Source organism: Dreissena polymorpha, chromosome 2, assembly GCF_020536995.1.
Source record: "Dreissena polymorpha isolate Duluth1 chromosome 2, UMN_Dpol_1.0, whole genome shotgun sequence".
NCBI lineage: Eukaryota > Metazoa > Mollusca > Bivalvia > Myida > Dreissenidae > Dreissena > Dreissena polymorpha.
In genome coordinates this window covers 2,284,915-2,304,642 of record NC_068356.1, presented here as the reverse complement: position 1 = coordinate 2,304,642, position 19,728 = coordinate 2,284,915, and positions in this window count along the sequence as shown.

Here is a 19,728-nt window from a genome sequence, read left to right as displayed (position 1 = left end):
CTAAGCAAAATAATAAGTAGAAATACAAGAAAAATAAGCAAGAAAATTTCCTATCGAAATGATGGATTGTTCGAAAAGTTGGAAGGCTTCTAAATGAATCTTAAACATAATTATATTTGATAATTATTGCGTCACAAAAGGTAACGGATGGATTGCTTGGACAAATTCATATGTGTTATGCATCGTAATGATCAAAAGGGCGACAATCACCTTACAAAATTGTAGTCAACACTAACGTGTGCAATTATTATTCCTTAAATACTAAAACTGGCGGCATTCACAGGCGTGCAATTTATATGTGGGTGTAACAAGTTCAAAAGCAGTTTAAAGCGGGTATATACGATTTTGTCAAATATTTATGAATTTATATAAACTGTGTAAAAAACTTATTGTATATATATTTCAATATAAATTAAAATAAAAGTTAAGAAGAACATGTGTCGAAAAATGGGAAATAAGCCAGATATTTAAAGTCTCTATAACGCTCAAAATCAACGAAACTTTCGTTAAGTATTTGGTAAAATAAAGTAAACACCTTAACAATCAGTGTTCCTTATAGCAATTGCCAAAATTTCAACGCTAGATGTGGTATGATTACATAGATTTTTGTAGATACAAAATGCTCGTTTTTATTTATTTGTGGCCACAATTAATTCCCGCCAATATATCTTTTCATACGACACACGAACACTATTTTAGTGTTAATGTGTCGTATGAATAGATATGCAAAACAATAATAAAAACGAGCATTTTGTATCTACAAACATCTATTTTACCAGACCACATCTGACGTTGAAATTTCGACACTTTCCATAAGGAACACTGATTTTTAATTGGTTAAGTTTATTTTACTAACAATTGTACGAAATTTTCGTTGATTTTGAATAGTAATGTTACTTTAATTCTGAAATTGAAAACGGCTGTACAGCCGAATTCGCCAGCATGTATACCTTACATGTACGATGTGCATCTAAACTTAGTTTAACGGTTTATTTGAATTCCTGCAACGATATCTAATCATACGACACACGAACACTATCTCCGATCCTAATACAAAGACGAATGCTTCGTTTATTGTAGGAAAATGTGTACGTCATTATCGGCTCGGGGCGCTAATTTGTCTTTGCTGCATTTAATGAAATTCGGCTTTAATGTATAATTTTTCTTGCCTATTTTGTGTTATTGTAACATATTTTATCAATATATTACAATTAAACACATACAAAAAAAATCGTATATACCCGCTTTAAATGATATAGATGGAATTGCAATTTTGCTGCAGATTAGTTTCAGGAAGATTGTGATAGCTGAACAGTAATTATATATAATGTATATACCTACTTTACTATAAACAAAACATAGCCAGCTTATTAGCTGGATTGTAACGGCATGTTTTTTTGCAATTATGATGGTCGATTTTCAAGGGTCGATTCTTACAAAAGACGTTTATAAACATGTACATAATCATTCACTTTTGTAAAAGTTAGTGCTATGATATGTATCGATTTCCAATTATATGCGGTCATAATATATAACAGTATCATACTAATGAACATATATATTAATTAACCCATTTATGCCTAGCGTCTAGAAAAAAGGCCTTGGCAAACAGCGTAGACCCAGATGAGACGCCGCATGATGCGGCGTCTCATCTGAGTCTGCGCTGTTTGCTTAAAGGAATTTTTGTAAGAAATATTCTAAATATAGAAATAAATATACCAGACATCCCTAATTTTGAAAATTAAATGATCCAATTTAGAAGGAAGGGAGAGTCCACTAGTCATAAATGGGTTAATTAAAACAACAAGATGAAACATTTCACACAGATTGAATGATGTTTGCTGGCTGAAAACACGATGTCATAATCGTATCTATGAAGTATAAGATAGTAATATGTATGCGAAAAACTGGACTAGTTTAACCATATCCAGTTTATGACATCTTTAATGACGAAAAATACTAAGTATAACTTAAGGAAAGTGATTTTTTATCAATCCCACATGCACATTCAATGAGTGTATAATTTGTCATAGTCGGGTATTCTGTTCACTTTTATCTGAAATGTTTCAAACATGTCTACTCGACATTTGACATTAAACACATTTGTATACCCTATAAATATCGTTTAACGTTTGCCTTAGATAAAGATCTATGCAACAAATAAGAACAACTACAATTTAAAAGATTAAATATTTCGCATATTACATGCCTCGACAGAACACTTTTTGAAATAGTTCTCGAATACTGCAGATTGCTTGAACAAACTACGTTAACATGTTGGAGTTTTAATTAGTCCGCACAACAAATTGATCATTTAGTTTTATCAATGCATTGTCGAAATAATTAATACGAATATGCATTAACTGATCTGTACTAGTATGTTTAAGTTACAATATAAATTTGCATCACATTTGTATGGGTTCAGTACAAACTTATCTAATACTAGCCCCGAGCATTCAGTAAATATATTCATGTGTGTATTCATCAGATCGAATCGCCTATATCCCAAGTAAAGTCAGCTACATTTGTTCCCAGCCGAGTACCTCTTGTGGCACTAACCATCAACCGATTGCAACATATGACCGTTCTTCCCTCTAAGATACTCTCATCATTCATTTAAACTCTTTTTGACGTACTATAAACAGTATGATTGCCTGTCACAATCTAATAAAAAGCATTTTCATTTGTTTTCAGTGACCCGTAAATATGATACGTTCATCACTGCACGGTTCACATCATCAATCCGTATAGTATTCAACTTGCGATACAATTCATTTATATTAACAGAGATCGCGACGTCAGTAGGTATTTATCACACGCGAAATGAATCATTTTTTATTAATCTTTCGGTCTTGCCCATGATTTATGAAACATACATCTATGGAAAACAATAAGTATGCAAACAGATTCATTAAAGTCTCTATAACGCTCAAAATCAACGAAACTTTCGTTAAGTATTTGGTAAAATAAAGTAAACACCTTAACAATCAGTGTTCCTTATAGCAATTGCCAAAATTTCAACGCTAGATGTGGTATGATTACATAAATTTTTGTAGATACAAAATGCTCGTTTTTATTTATTTGTGGCCACAATTAATTCCCGCCAATATATCTTTTCATACGACACACGAACACTATTTTAGTGTTAATGTGTCGTATGAATAGATATGCAAAACAATAATAAAAACGAGCATTTTGTATCTACAAACATCTATTTTACCAGACCACATCTGACGTTGAAATTTCGACACTTTCCATAAGGAACACTGATTTTTAATTGGTTAAGTTTATTTTACGAACAATTGTACGAAATTTTCGTTGATTTTGAATAGTAATGTTACTTTAACACGCATGATAATTTAAGTAATGACAATAGCAATTTGGTAAACATATAGAATATAAAATAACCAAAGCACGTGTCATTGGAATTGTTAATGCTCTTATAATTATGATGCATTCTTATTATATTTATACTTATTTATATTAATACAAACTCGTACTTTATTATATACGAACCCATATGCATGATTAATCTATTGATTATATTAAAGTGATATTATGGGCATCTAACAGGTTATAGGTGTCTATCGCAACCGTTGTTTATTTTTGGTGTTTTCACTTCATATACACTAATATTTGTTAATGCAGCATCAACATACTAAAACAATATCCCGGAAAGAGAAAAATAATGCATTTGAATATCAACCGAACATTCGTTTGAAAACTGATCATGCATGTACAATGTGAACCTAAATTTAGTTTTAGTGCAGATTCGTTCATACGACACAAAGACACAATTTTGTTTTACGGATCATTTCGGCTTACAGGACTCACCAGTCACGTAAAATATCGAATATAAAATATATTTTTATAAACAACTGGTAGCATGATGACTTGCAGATAATTGGTCAGTAACCACATTTAACTAAGTCTTTTGACATGTTAATTCCTTTCAGCTCAATTCAACAGTGCAAAATGCCCATAATATCACTTTAAGGGAAGCCTTCATGTTTAATAGGGATACATTCCCAGTGAATTGCATGTCATTGCAAATGTATCCACGATATAACTATGCGTATTTAGACCCAGTATTTTTCAAGTTTTTAATGTCGTGAACCTTTCCTTTCCTTTTTGCAGTATGGTATGTTTTGAAAACATTTTTTCCTGTCAACGCTTCTAGAACAACGCATTGTTTAAAATCATCGTCTTTGAACGGTCTTCCGTTTGGTCAGTGACGAATTACACACGAACACGCACATAAGCAAGTGATACAGTTTGATCATGCAATCTTTTTAACAAAGGGATACCAGCTATCGTCCAATTAAACGCTATCGTCCAATTGAAAAGTCGGTAAAAATATATACACACGTGCAAAAAATCGTGTTTTTTGTATACGTTTGTATTCAACATTATAAAAATAAGTTTCAATACATTTTTAAATTGAATCGGGTAAAAGGTATTTAACGAGAATAATTTATACACGTGCTATTTTTATAGCTATGCTAATGATAGTTAACGAGAGTCTGCAATGTCTTACAAGAGAACCATAGCAACTGTTACACAATCGTAGTTCTTCATTCATTGAGCAGTTAAAACGGGTAATTGTGATCGCATGTCTTGCAGAGAATAGTCTTGCAATGTAGATGCTATAAAAGAAGAAGAATAAACTGTCACGCGCCGCCTTCAAGATTGTTTTGCTGTTAACGCATGTATAACAGTGACGAATACCTTAGGGATTGTGGCATTGATTTGCCTGATGTACCATTTCGTGCCGAGGAACAGTTTGTTATGTCTGAACAATGCTGGCTTTGCTTATTATCAAAGCAGGTACATGTATATTAAATCAACTATTCAAATTTATAATGACCAATGAAATTCAATACGATTTCACGCCAACATCAAACACGGAATGATCTCCATGACTTATAGAGCGATTAAACTGGTAAATGTTTACAGAAACATTTAAAGTAACATTACTATTCAAAATCAACGAAAATTTCGTACAATTGTTCGTAAAATAAACTTAACCAATTAAAAATCAGTGTTCCTTATGGAAAGTGTCGAAATTTCAACGTCAGATGTGGTCTGGTAAAATAGATGTTTGTAGATACAAAATGCTCGTTTTTATTATTGTTTTGCATATCTATTCATACGACACATTAACACTAAAATAGTGTTCGTGTGTCGTATGAAAAGATATATTGGCGGGAATTAATTGTGGCCACAAATAAATAAAAACGAGCATTTTGTATCTACAAAAATTTATGTAATCATACCACATCTAGCGTTGAAATTTTGGCAATTGCTATAAGGAACACTGATTGTTAAGGTGTTTACTTTATTTTACCAAATACTTAACGAAAGTTTCGTTGATTTTGAGCGTTATAGAGACTTTAAAGGCTCTATAAAGGTGAAGACGTAATTATTAACAGATTTTTAAATATTTTTGTCATATTTTATTTATAAAGGTTATCAAAAAACAATATATATATATATGCTATTGAACATAATAATAAAAACATGAGCAATACAACTTGTTTTGAGCTCAAAATAAAGTGACCTCCAAGTCAATTGTGTTTACAAACAATCAGTTTATTTGCATCGCTGTTTTCTCGCGAAAGAGAAAGTGAAAGTGACTCAGGTCACCAAAAATATAACGATGACTTTTAACGTTTTCCGGTATTACTCACAAAGTAGGTCTCTTCTAAATGGTTAAAAAGTTTGTAGTGATCTAATAAGATACTTTCTGCTGGTAAAAAGTTGTTAAAATAGAATTAAAATTGAATTTTCTTTCGGCTATTTTTAGCATATGTCAACGCTCTGAGGCTACACATCACGTGAGTTGCAAAAGTGTAAACATTTCTTCCAATTATGAAACGGGTTTATCTTCCATAATTTTTGACAACGTTGTACCTAAGCTATGTTATTAGCAGTTTTTATGCAAGAGTAACTGAAATCCGGTAAAAATTAGACCAGTTGATATGCATTATAATAGGATTTGTGACCTTTATAGAGCCGTTAATAAATGTTGCGGTAAACAATTACCAGTTTAATCGCTCTTATATATGATTAACATACTGTTTTGCCTTATATTTACAGTATCTGACGAGAACATAACCTTTATATGCCGTATTAGTCGACTTTTACAAACAAAAATGTAAAACCACCATGTTCCCTTTCGTAAATGTATTTAATGTTCAGACTTTCTTTTTACACTAACCGGATCATTAAATTAACCATCTAACAAGACAGTCGATATCATACAAAAACCATTCAGATTCTTTAATTTATCTAGAGGGACATAATTTAAGAACAACGGTTTTATGATAGGTAATTTATGTGAATATTATTATAAAAACAGGGTGATATTTTCCCTATCTGAATGTTTTATAGAGACAGAGAGTGCGTTGTGTATGAATTGCAGTGAAGCTTGTGTCGTCAAATATTTAACGCATATATACATAAGTTAAATGTGTTCATAATTCATATGTATTGATATTGTGTAAATGTATTCTACATTTAAATGAAGAAAATACCAGTTGTAATGTTAAATTCACAAGGTTAAAATTGTAATTTGATAACGAAACCCACTAAGCACGTATTTTAAACACATTTGGAATGTTGAACATATATATTTTTCAACTTTCTTGCATCATGAACGGGGCAAAACGAAAACCACATTTATATTATTCATCCATCGCAGACAAAATAGATAACAAATAAAAACTTTTAGTTTCTTCATGTACATACACACTGAACTTAATCATACAATTTGGTACGCACCTTGACATTAAATGTAAAGCCTAATTTTATTCATTTAAATCAACTGTAAACTAAGAATTGTATTGATTTGAACATTCAAAAAGTACAGAACCAGTAACAATAAAAAAATAATTTGTTTCCAAGAGTTGTCGTCTTCAAAAAATATTTTGAAGATTTTGTTTTAATGTGACAAGCTATTTACAAAATGCATTGAAACTATAATTCAAACAACTACACAAATGTAAAAGCTAACACGCACTATATACGAATATATAACATCAATCATTAGGTATATCACATTTGGAATGAATGTAGGTTACTATCTTACAGTTTCACAGAATGAAAGATCAAATAAGTCTTTAATTACCATTTACTTGTTGGACAGTAACAAGGTGAACATTGACTAGGGCACTGTTGTTGGACAGTAACAAGGTGAACATTGACTAGGGCACTGTATTATTTTTTATACTCAAATCATATTCAAGGCAATATGACAGAAACAATTGCGAATAAATTTATGCATATTTTTTATTGTATTGAATAGAATCTTTGAAATAGCAGATTGTATGATATTTGTGTTGTTATCTCGAATGTTGAGTGGTGTTCTTAATAAACAATCGGGCATTCTCTTCAAACAAAGTGTCTTTTAATGGTGACAAAGTATATTCCTATAGGATGTCAATGGTGTTTCTATATTCCTCTAATGAATATATCGAAAGGAACAATTTCGATTTATGAAGAAATTTCTGTCAACCATTAATTCATTATACATTGCTACATGTAGTATATCACTTTGATCCTTGATATCTTCTTCACAATGTGGGTTTCCTCGAAACTTAAACTAAAACTTCCCTTATGAAACGTAGCTTGATATGTATCAGTTGACAGGTGACATGATACAAATGTATATACATTTTACATTATTAAAACTGAGTTTTCTATTGAAGCCTTATTTTTTGTCGGCTTGGATTGAAGATACTAAAAGGTGACGCTCGACAAACGACAAACAAATACATTAGGAAGGCCATCATCATACAGTTAGCCCAATACAGAGGAGTTAAGAGTTGGCATTCTAAGTCCAGTAGGGATTCCTCTAAAACGTCCTAATTCCCATTAAGCCATGATATGTCAGGAAGTATTAGTCGTATCAAGTACAGCAATGTTACTAAAGAGTTCCGTTTTTACATCCAAACACGGTTTCCTAAAAAACAGAGGCGACAACCGGATTGAGGACGTGTGATTCCCTTTTCGAAGTTTAAGTGTTGAAGACGTTGATACTTTTGACAAGTCGAATATAAGAGTATGAGTTGAGAAAAATTACAGCATATTGTAATTCTTAGGTCAGCTCTCTTTGACAAACCTAACTGTCCCACTATTTATCTTGTCATTAGGAACAGTATTCATCGTCCTATTGAATTTCTGAGTTGATAACCATCCAAAGTTTCCGAATGATATTTAGAGGCGTTATCGAAAATAATATAAACCATCATAAAATAGAATGGCTCGTTTAATATTATGTTGCGACGTTCAAATAAGTTGTGCAGTATTGGAACCGAGAACAGTTTTTCCAGACAAAAGACACCAACGCTTCCGAACTCGATCAAGCAGAACTCTACATAAGAGGCGTATTTTTACAGCAAACTTTCTTAACAGTTACCAAAATCCTGTTTGGAATGCTGATAAGAATCGTTTGGATGTAACAATTCGAACGAGTACTAAAACATAGGATTTAAGTAACAATGTTCTTGTAAAGACCCTTGTACTCCCCTTATCTAGACCCCTGCGATCAAGTTGATAACGCTTGTAAACATAATATTAGAAAGGGCTTCTCGATTAAAATAAATACCAAACTAAAAACATTGTACCCTCAATGCAATAATCATGTCCCCGTCTTACGGACAAGTACCCCATGTTAAGGTCAATCAGTTTTACTATACATTTGCGAGTGAATTGGCATTCATTATATAGACCAGAACGGCCAGTATATGCATTCCTTGTCTACTGATGGGTCTCATATAAATGAAACACTTGTTAAAACAACGTTATGGCTGGATTGTGTAAGTTGTTAAGAATCATACCGATATCATCATCAGTCATGCCTTGTTAAAAAAAAATCGTAGAGAGTAACGTCGAGATATATTGCGAATATAAATACAAAACAACAGTTCCGCGTTTGCTTGCCCAAAGAGAGCTTTGAACTAGTTACCCCAATTTTAATAGGGGTCATCTACTGTCCAAGACCAATGTGCATGTGAAGTATCAAGCTAATCGGTCAATTCTTTGACGAGTTATTGATTGGAAACAATTTTCACACGTGTGACAGTGACCTTGACCTTTGACCTAGTGACCCCAATTTCAATAGGGCACATTTACTGTCCAAGGCCAATGCACATGAGAAGAATCAGGCTAATCGATCAATTGATTGACGAGTTATTGATCGGAAAAAATTGTAACACTTATTGAGACAGTTATCTTGACCTTTGACCCCAATTTCTATAGGGGTCATCTACTGTCCAAAGCCGATTCACATACGAAGTATAAAGCCATCGGTAAATTCGTTGACAAGTTATTGATCCGAACCTTTTTCACACTTCTTGTGACAGTGACTTTGACCTAGTGACCCCAGATCAATAGGGGTCATCGACTGACCAAGGCCAATGTACATGTAAAGTATCACGCCAGTAGGTCAATTCGTTGACGAGTTATCGATCGGGAACGATTTTCATACTTATTGTGACAGTGACCATGACCTTTTACCTAGTGACCCCACTTTCAATAGGGTTCATCTACTATCCAAGGCCAATGCCCATGTGAAATTTCAAGCAAATAAGTCAATTCGGTGACGAGTTATTGAACGGAAAGAACTGGTTTACCAACAGACCGACCGATAGACCGACATCCAGCAAAACAATATACCCACCTCTTTTTCGAAGGGGAGGGGGCATAATAAACGCTTATAACTTTCTTGCAAATATGGCTTGGAAGTAAGCGGCATGTGAAACTTAATGACATTCCTGTATATTAATGGCGATAAATACCTGTCTCGGAATGGCCGTCGCCATTTTGTCTATCACGTCTCTGTATCAAGTTTGGCTTAGTCGATTGCAATTTGTCGCTTTAAAAGATTGTCGCTAAGTAAATGCTGTACATGATTCTAAATTTCTGGACTTCTGTGCTTCCTTATAACATACATATCAAACGCTTGAATTGACTGTTTGAGGAATCGGATTCACTATTGCAAGGTTTGTTTTTCTTCTGTGAAGCGTGTTCGTATTTAATAATGTGTTTTAAGCAAATCGTATAAAGGACAAGCATTTCTCACTTGGTCATGTATTATACGGTTTTAATTTTCTTCTTTAAATAGGTCATATGACACTGTAACCAAAATTAAGACATAGAGAATAATAGGTTAGTGTTGATTATAGATCAGGTTTATCATGAGATGTTTAGAAAACAAAAAGCAAGAGCCTTGGCGAGTTTTTTTTCGTTTTCGTGCCGAGCATGATAAACCTGATCTATAATCAACACTAACCTATTATTCTATTTATCCCACTTTTTATTCAGTAAACCTTTTTTTATTTAAACAAAATTATTTTTCATGAGTGTTTGTCGCATTTTGAAAATGACTGTAGTGTAACCAAGGTCAGTGTATTACTCCGCGTTCCAAAAATAACCGCTGATCAAATTATCTTTCTTTTTTTAATCAGAATATTGTTCTGTGACAAAGAGTCGTGCATTATTAATAACAATTTTATTAATATTGAATTGCAAATCTAAAAGTTTTATAACAATAATAAAACATTTAGTTGTTTTATACAAGGAACTACATTTGTTTACAACGTAGCCTAACAACGTAGCACATGTCGTGGTTTATAGCAGAAATTTAATCAACGGGGCTTTAATCAACCGAATTCGCTGTAAAAGTGGGACACACAATACTTTTCATATGAATGCATTTATTAAGCAAAATAATTTATGAATGCAACACATAGTGTACATATCATAAGGTACGTGTTGTCTCATATACGTGTGTCAATAATTAAAAAGTGTGATAAAAAGCTTTTTGAAAGGTTCAACACTTTAAATTATGTTAATATATGGATTATATGTGTACTAAACGTTTCAGGTTATCCGGCTGGTAGCACGCTCTACCTTAAAAGTAAAGTAATTGCTGACGACCTATTATTCGCGGGTTCGCTATCCAGTAATTCGATAAAAAACGCAGTAACCTAGACATCGATTCATATTTCGTCGCGGACCCTTTGGAATAAGTTGAATGCGCTTGTTCCATCAATAGACTGGTGTTATCGACAGGGCAAACCAACAAAATGCATTAGTGATGCTGTCATCACATGGCGAGCACATTGAATGGTCTTTAAGAGGCGACAGTCTAAGACCGGAAGTGTTTCTTCCAAACCTCCTTTATTTCCATTAAGCTATACTGTTTTACGACGTATTAAAAGCATAATATATCTCAGTGCAAAGATAAGTTAATTATATGGCACGCGACCAATGTTCTTTAAAAAATGCCGACAGAAAAAGGTAGGAGGAAATGTCTGAGTAGTGTTATTTCTTGCATGAGTAAAATATAAGGACTTTGACTCTCTTTTGACTACACAATTTATTTGTCGAATGTACGATTTTAAAACAAGAATTTACTGTCAACTTTTTGTAAAGGCTTACCACCTTTATTTAAAGATAATATATCTTCTTTTCTGGCATTGCAAGAATATAATCGGGGTTATATGTCATTTGAGGCAAATATCGACTGAAGACCTTTAATTTCGAGGTCAGACACAGTTGTTTTCTTCTATTCTGCATAATGAAGTAAATAGTTACAAAAAAAAAGACAAATTACATATAAATCATGATCAGCGGTGTCTTCCTAACTGATCAATACGTTATTGCAAACTGTGGCACTTTATATGGTATGAGTATACGTGAGTCAAATAATCAGGTATATGTATAAACATATCAAAAGATGTCGTCACTACGATGATTAAGTCAATGTCATTGACGTCACATGTTCCAACATTAGTATGTACCGAAACTTTGAAACATGTTTTTACAGCCAAAACATAATAAGTATTAATTACCCTTGAAATAGGATTCATTATTTAACAAGTAAACAACTGTGAGATTTGTCGTGCAGTGTCATACTGTTTGGCTGTTTTACCCCTGAAATAAGACTTCGTGTTATAGAAAGATTTGTCATCTGGCTGCTTCAACGGAAGTTTCAATTTGTCTATATGATAATAATCACACAAATAATGCCTGTCACATAAACCGAGCGTTTGTAATATGAAGTCCCCACACTGATCTGACATTTTCTGACTGTTCAAACGCGCGGTTGCACTTTACTGCAAAAAAATACTAATTTGTTTAAAAAGATCATGATACCTATAGTATACTCTTACGAATGAGCGGGCCCTCCACTTTATCCCATTAAAAAAGGTGAACTATTTAAAGTCTCTACAACGCTCAAAATCAACGAAAATTTCGTTAAGTATTTCGTAAAATAAAGTTAACACCTAAACAATCAATGTTCCTTATAGCAATAGCCACAATTTCAACGCTAGATGTGGTATGATTACATAGATTTTTGTAGATACAAAATGCTCGTTTTTATTTATTTGTGTCTACAATAAATTCCATGTTAATTTCCTGCGAATATATCTATTGATACGACACACGAACACTAAAATTGAACCATGTTAAACCATAATAAAAACGAGCATTTTGTATTCACAAACATCTATTTTACCAGACCACATCTGGCGTTGAAATTTCGACAATGGCCATAAGGAACAATGATTTTTAATTGTTTAGCTTTATTTTGCGAAATATTGTACGAAATTTTCGTTGATTTTGAGTAGTTATGTTACTTTAAAAAGCGATCCTTAAAAATGTTAACTGGGTCGCGCTTTTTTCTCCCAACACAGATCTGAAAAAGTCACATTGTATAGGCACCGTGAATATAAGAACAAGTAAACAACACATCAAGCCCTCTTGCCTTTATGTGAACTCACCTAGGTCATTAAAAGGCCAAACTATTGTTTTAAATGCTGCCATTTAATTGATTCGCGAAATAAAGAGTTGAAATATCATCACGCAAATGTTTAGTGAATTCGCTTATTTTAAGTACTGGAATAGCTTCTATAAACAGGTTTCTATCGAACGCTGTCAGAAATACGACCTACTTTTATTTTAATACATAAGACAATGTCTTTAAAACTCAATAAAGTGTTAATAGTGTTCCTTTTAATTCACAAAAGCTTGCACATAGCTTTTAAGAATTTACTTAAACGAAACAAATAACCAAAGATATTAACAACAGATACACAGAAAATATATAACACAACACCCACTAGAAAATGTAATGCTATAATGACGTGTAAATAGTACTAAATACATCGTGATGTGTAATAACTTAGTGACAACGTTCCATCGTCTTCAATAGAAATGCTAAATTCTCATTAGAAACACTATACACGCATGATGACAATTTAAATAATAATTCATCTCGCGCTGGTGTAGACCGGAAACATTTGGAACCCTTCTAGATGCTAGGTAATCCATTAACACTCGCGAGATTGTTAAGCATTGCGAGTAAATAGATGCCATTGTTAAATAAAGTTAACGCGAGCGGTACTTACAGGAGAAGGCAGGATAATTGACTCTTTTATTGCGATAATGACATGTAAGAATTCGTTCGCTTTACGATATAAGTGAATTTGAATTTAAAAGAGACATGTTCATAGATAGAACGCAATGCAGATTTTCTATATAATTATCGCTCTGGGAAAACGGGGGTTAATACATGTGCGTAAAGTGTCGTATCGGATTAGCCAGTGCAGTCCGCACAGGCTAATCAGGGACGACACTGTCCACCTGAACTAGATATTTACTAAAATGAGACTTCCTTTTTAACGTGAAATATCATAAAAGCGGAAAGTGTCGTCTTTAATAATCATAGGCGGACTTGACACGCTAATCTGGGAATAAACTTTACGCACATGCATGAAGTCCCTTTTGTCCAGAACATGGCGCATATTCGGTCATTGCTTGTTTACCAAATATTCAATTACAATGTGTAAATAGTTTCCGAAAATATGGCCGCTCAAATTCGACTCCCAGTAAATATTCATATACGAACTATCCTTTCTCAAGAGAATAAAGAGGCAGTTCATATGCCATAGATGCATGAGACAAGAAAATAAATGCCACACAAAGGCGATATGTGTGTTGCATTTGCTCCCGCTTTTTTATCGGAGCGGATGATTGTTGTGCGAAAGATAATTTAAGTGTACAATTATACAATGCAAATATAAAATACGAATAAAACTATACTCCCGGACTTAAAAAAGACCAAATATCATAATTATCGACGTTCGATTCAAACAGTTTTTAAATATCGATTTTAAAGGACATATGGAGCCACGGGAGATAACACTCTCTATACAACTGCGAAATAAATTACCACATTTCGTCCCTTTGTTTGAATAGACCAGCAGTGTTAGACCACATGATGAAAAATGAACAGAACAATACCTGTCTTAATACATGCAATAGTATTGCTGAATATATTAGACTGTACTAGACGGACATTTCCATACCCAAAAGGGGTAGAACGCGTTCAGGCATTTCGTTAACAATATGTCTAACTCAAATCTAGATATTTATTAACAATATCGGAACAGAGTTGCCACCCATTTTTCTCGCCAGGCACTTATGCAGCTATATATGTGGATTGAATGTTGCTGATGCGTAAACATTCGATAAATAGATTGCATAAGGACATTTTACTTTAAAGGCAATTCGAATACCAATGTGGCGTGTTTAATGGATACACTCAGTCAATTTGTAATTATAGATAAACATGTAAAACATGTATTTCACTGACATTTAAAGAATAGAATGTTTTACCATAAAATAGAACTTGCGAAGCCAGCGTGTCATTTAATATATTTAATGGACGGAGATATCGGTTTGATTGCAAAGATCAAAAGGAAATTACAAAACGGGTACCTCCGTACTCAACGCCGATTTCCTCGTGGAACAAGTGAGTGAAATTGATGTTGCGAGGAATGAGGTAGAAATCGAATTGATAGTTTTTCTCTGGATTCTTGTTTTTGAGCATGTTCAACAAGTAGCCACTGTTGGTGCTGAACCTGTTACATCCCGTGTAATCAATATTTTGCAGCTCGCGTACCGTGTTATGGAATTGGTTACACACGTAGCGTTCGCTGTTCTTTTCGCTTATGACCTTAACCTTCGTGAACTTCAGTTCATCTAAGAGCAGCATAATGACGAAATTAATCAACGAGTTGAAACTAGCTCCCATTCGGATCAGCGTCCGGTATCCCAACCCCATGTCCGACTTCTTGTCAAGCCCAAAGTTTATGTCCAGGCCTCCTGGTGACAGAATAGGCTTGTTCAGATGAGCGGCTATTTTGGCTACCTCGTCAAGCGCAATGTCATCCACGGGACCGATCAACACATCGGCTTTGCGGTTGAAAAGAAGTTCCATGGATTCGATACATATCGTTGTGAAAGGGTCTTTGCTGTTTTTGTACGTAGCGCTGAAATTTACTAAGGGAACCATCGACGCTGCCGTCCTAATTGCTAGGTCGACTGCCGGTTGAATTCGTTTGACGCCAAAGTCGGGCGTGTCATTGAAAGGTGCAAACACGGCGATGGTGACGCTTAAATGATTCGGTAAGAAGGACGATGCCGCAGATGTAACCGGAGGTGTGGACGATATTTCGTGGCTTTGACTTGACACCTCGCTACGTAAGATCGTGGCGTTAACCGTTGATTCTGCAGAGGTGGCTAGAGGTGGCGAAGATATTTCAGCTTTCTGTGTTAGTACTTTGCTAAATATGAAAATATTAAGCGCGCAGCATACACGAGCGGAGATGAACATCCTTAATGCCATTTCGTCTTAAAGAAATTCAATGTGTTAAAACAGTATTGTATAACACAATATATACGTTTAAGTATTGTTGTTAAGCTATACACCACACTTGAAACCCGCACCTCCGTTATTTGTGTGTATCATTACACGATTACCAAATTAAATCACAATTGTTTCGCTTAATGTTTTGAATGGCTTATGAATGGTTATGCTCACCACCACACATTAGCTACGTTTATGTCTTTGAAAACACATTCAAGTGCGTTATCGTGTATGGTATTTGAAAATTACCATTATTTATATACTGGTAACATAATATTCACTGGTATGATACACAACTTTATTCATTCACAATGCGACACTGGATGCTCAAACTGTATTTAGTACACACACACCAAATATTATTATTATGACACAATATACATAGAGAACAATCACACATTCAGATGAATCATAACAACAACATAATCCACGACACTGTTTAAACTGTTCATGTATCGGCTAAAGTGTACACAATTGACACACAACAAAAACATCTCAATCCACTTGAACGCGTGTCCGGTTGATCTCAATCCATTTGAACGCGTGTCCGGTTGGATTCAAAACGCCTCCGTTAAAACAACGAAAACCGGAAATAGGGCTAATTTTAAAGGGAGTAATCGACTTTGGTAATGATAATGGGATAATGAGGAACTACCACTTCAACGTATCTCCCATTCACAAAAAATAAATGGCCAATGTCTATTTCGAACTAAAGTTTTAACACTATTTTTTAAACATGACATGTGAAACCTCGTTTTCTGAACCAGTGTTTCATCTTTAATCAGGGCAAAAACATAATTATATTTTTATAATAAACCACTCATTTTAGTTTTTGTTTCTTGATTTTCCTTAATGATAAACGCATCAAGCTTGCGCGAACAAACCGTTAAGTAGAATTAAGATGTTTTCCACTTGATCTTAAATTCTCGCTTTTAATACGATTATTCCGGTTCTCCTTAAGCCTAACAACTTGATAGAGCATATGCATTTTATAATCATTAAAGAGACTTCTTTGCAGTTATTCGTATTTTTCTGTATTTATAAAATTTAATAAAAAAGTAATATAAGAATAGTTTTAAATAATAGTTATAAAAAAGAAAAAAAAGAAAAGAAAACACATCAGCCATGGTATCCAAATCACGGACTTGTGGACGATTTTAGAAGCTAACATGCAACAATTACGCCACGCAGGTTGTTTATGGTAGTTTAAACGTTATGTTGGTTATTATATAAGGTTTCACTTAATATCAATAAAAAAACATTGTACTGGCTTTTTTCCGATTTGGATTGATAATAAGCATATCAAGAACATACATAATAATTGAACCGTGCTCTGTGAAAAAGTTTTTTTGCATATGCGTAAAGTGTCGTCCCAGATTAGCCTGTGCAGACCGCACAGGCTAATCAGGGACGACATTTTCCACATTTATGGTATTTTTCTTTTAAAATAAAATTCTTCTTAATTTTCGCAGAAAGTGTCGTCCCTGATTAGCCTGTGCGGACTGCATAGGCTAATCTGGGACGATACTGTACGCAATTTATTAAACCCCATTTTCACAGAGCGCGTTTCATAATTTTTTTCATAGTAAGGACTGTTATGTTAGTACTTTGTTTCTAAAATATAATATATACATTCGTTTTGAACCTGTGGCATTTTTTTTATTATGTAAGGTTCCTAAACGGTTAAAAATTTCCCTAAAACCCATGTAACAAACATTAATCAAATCTATGCTGAAATTCTAAATAATTGGCTAGCAAAAAAATGAAATATATATATCACAATAACCATCCTTATTTACACTACTGAAGCGAACACATATTAAAGGTGTCGAATTAACAAGATAGTAGTATGTTTTGCACCATTCATACAACACCATTGACACCTAGAGCAAATAAAATGTAAGTGTCATCGTAAACATGTATTCAACGATTTGGCAATTGCAACTTTCAAGCATTGTTATTATTATACATGTACACAGAAAAGTCAAGAAGCGCTAACACTACTTGACACCATGTCTCACTGTAAAACAATGGAGCCTACTCTGAAGATGTTTTATAATATTGTATCAGTTTCCTCCCTTTAACTTTAAACAGTTTCTTTAATCATGACACATCGCCTATCTCCGGAATCCTCCAAAAGGAAGATGAATGCAATAAAATCGTCTGCTGATCCCGAGTGCCGTTTCCAAGCTGGTATAAACCACCGTTTGTATAAATACACTGTTTTGTTATAGTGGGTTATAAGTTTATAATACTCATTTCTGGAAGCTTGTAAAATAGTGCGCGTATATATATATGTAACAGTTGGAATATCAATAGCCAAACTGTAATATAGTGACATAAAAGAAGAAACAAAGATCTATCAAGTGACGCGCGTCGTCTTATCGTGATAATCTTATCTACACATGTTCATGGATGGGTTGGTACAGGGATGTGGTGTCACAGGCATAACAGAAAACGCTCCTTATTCACATCACGGAATGTATATTGTAATCTAGAGTCCGTGTTCACATAGGTCTCCATTCAAGAGCATGCGTTTGCACCTCTCTCGCAGATGTGTATTCAATATTTTTAAATGTCCAAGTAAAATCAAAATTTTATATTCAACTGTAAAACAGTAAACAGATACATTGATTAACCCATTTATGCCCAGTGGACTCTCCCATCCTTCTAAGTTGGATCAATTTATTTCCAAAATTAGGGATGTCTAGTGTTTTTCCCAGGAGGGCAAAGGGGCATGGCGCATTACTTTCAAAAAGGGCATTTTAGCGCGCAGTTTAGGCAAAAAAGGGCAAAAACGTTCCGTGAATACCTGAATTAGGGAGAAACATGTAATCGCATCAGAGGCAGATGTGGAAAAAAATATGAACAAGCACATTTAATGATAATAGATGTATTTAACTTACTATGATTTATATTAATATATTTACCTTGCAATGTACATTACAGTTCCATGCTGTTTCAATAAACTGTACAGCACGACAAACATAATAAAGCAATATATGAATATGGATCTGATTATACACAGATCCACTAACATATAAATGAAACCATGTTTGTCTTATCCCATTTTTTAACAATAATCTTAACAAATGTTTAAAATAAGTTGTGATTATAACATTGCGAGTAAATTGATCGCTAACAATATGCAAACACTCGTTTCCGTGACATACATCCACCGAGTAGATTACAAATAAATAAATAATGTTGTTGCTATCTAAAACATTTTTATGCATCGTTGATTATCACAGACAGTTAATTAATTCCTTCTTAATGTATAATCTCCATCGTAAATTCGATCGTTTACGACGTTATTTGCCATTTTTGCCAAGTCACAATTTAATTCTGTATAGTCCGCCATGTTAATAAAATGTCAAATGATGTAAGCGACAGGTGCGCATAGCAACGTTAAATCGTATACGCGATTCGCATTTTGTTAAATTAGTATACGTCTCAGTAATTATTTCAATAATTAGATCTAATTATCTTAAAGACGAAAACGATAAAGAATAAATTTGTTTGTGATTTTCAATGTAATTATGCGTAAAAATATATGTATTGATATAACTGAATAATGCATGCAATGCACAATTGCTACGAGAATAACATCGAGTTTTTCATCAAAAGTCTCCGAAGTAATGGTTTTATCGTGGAGGAGTACACATTGCCGACCGAAAAGTGCGCTTGGTATAACATATCCTTCGGCATTATCGATTGATACTGTCACGGGGTTATTCACGCATGACTAATTCACAGCTTTGGAGCAGTCAGTAAGACCTACCTATAAATCGAGCACTGTAATAGATTAAATCTGCTCAATTTATATAGTCGATTAGACGTTGACGTCTCTCGAGTAAATCAAGCACAGTCGGAGCGTCACAGACAATCAAGGAAGCTGATTTTGCGGACCAAGTTAGATCGTAAGGCAATAAAGATGTTATCGATAACGGCGTGTGGCGAAATTTGCCTTTGAAAAGGGCAGAGTGGCGATCCGGGAGGGCGGCGTG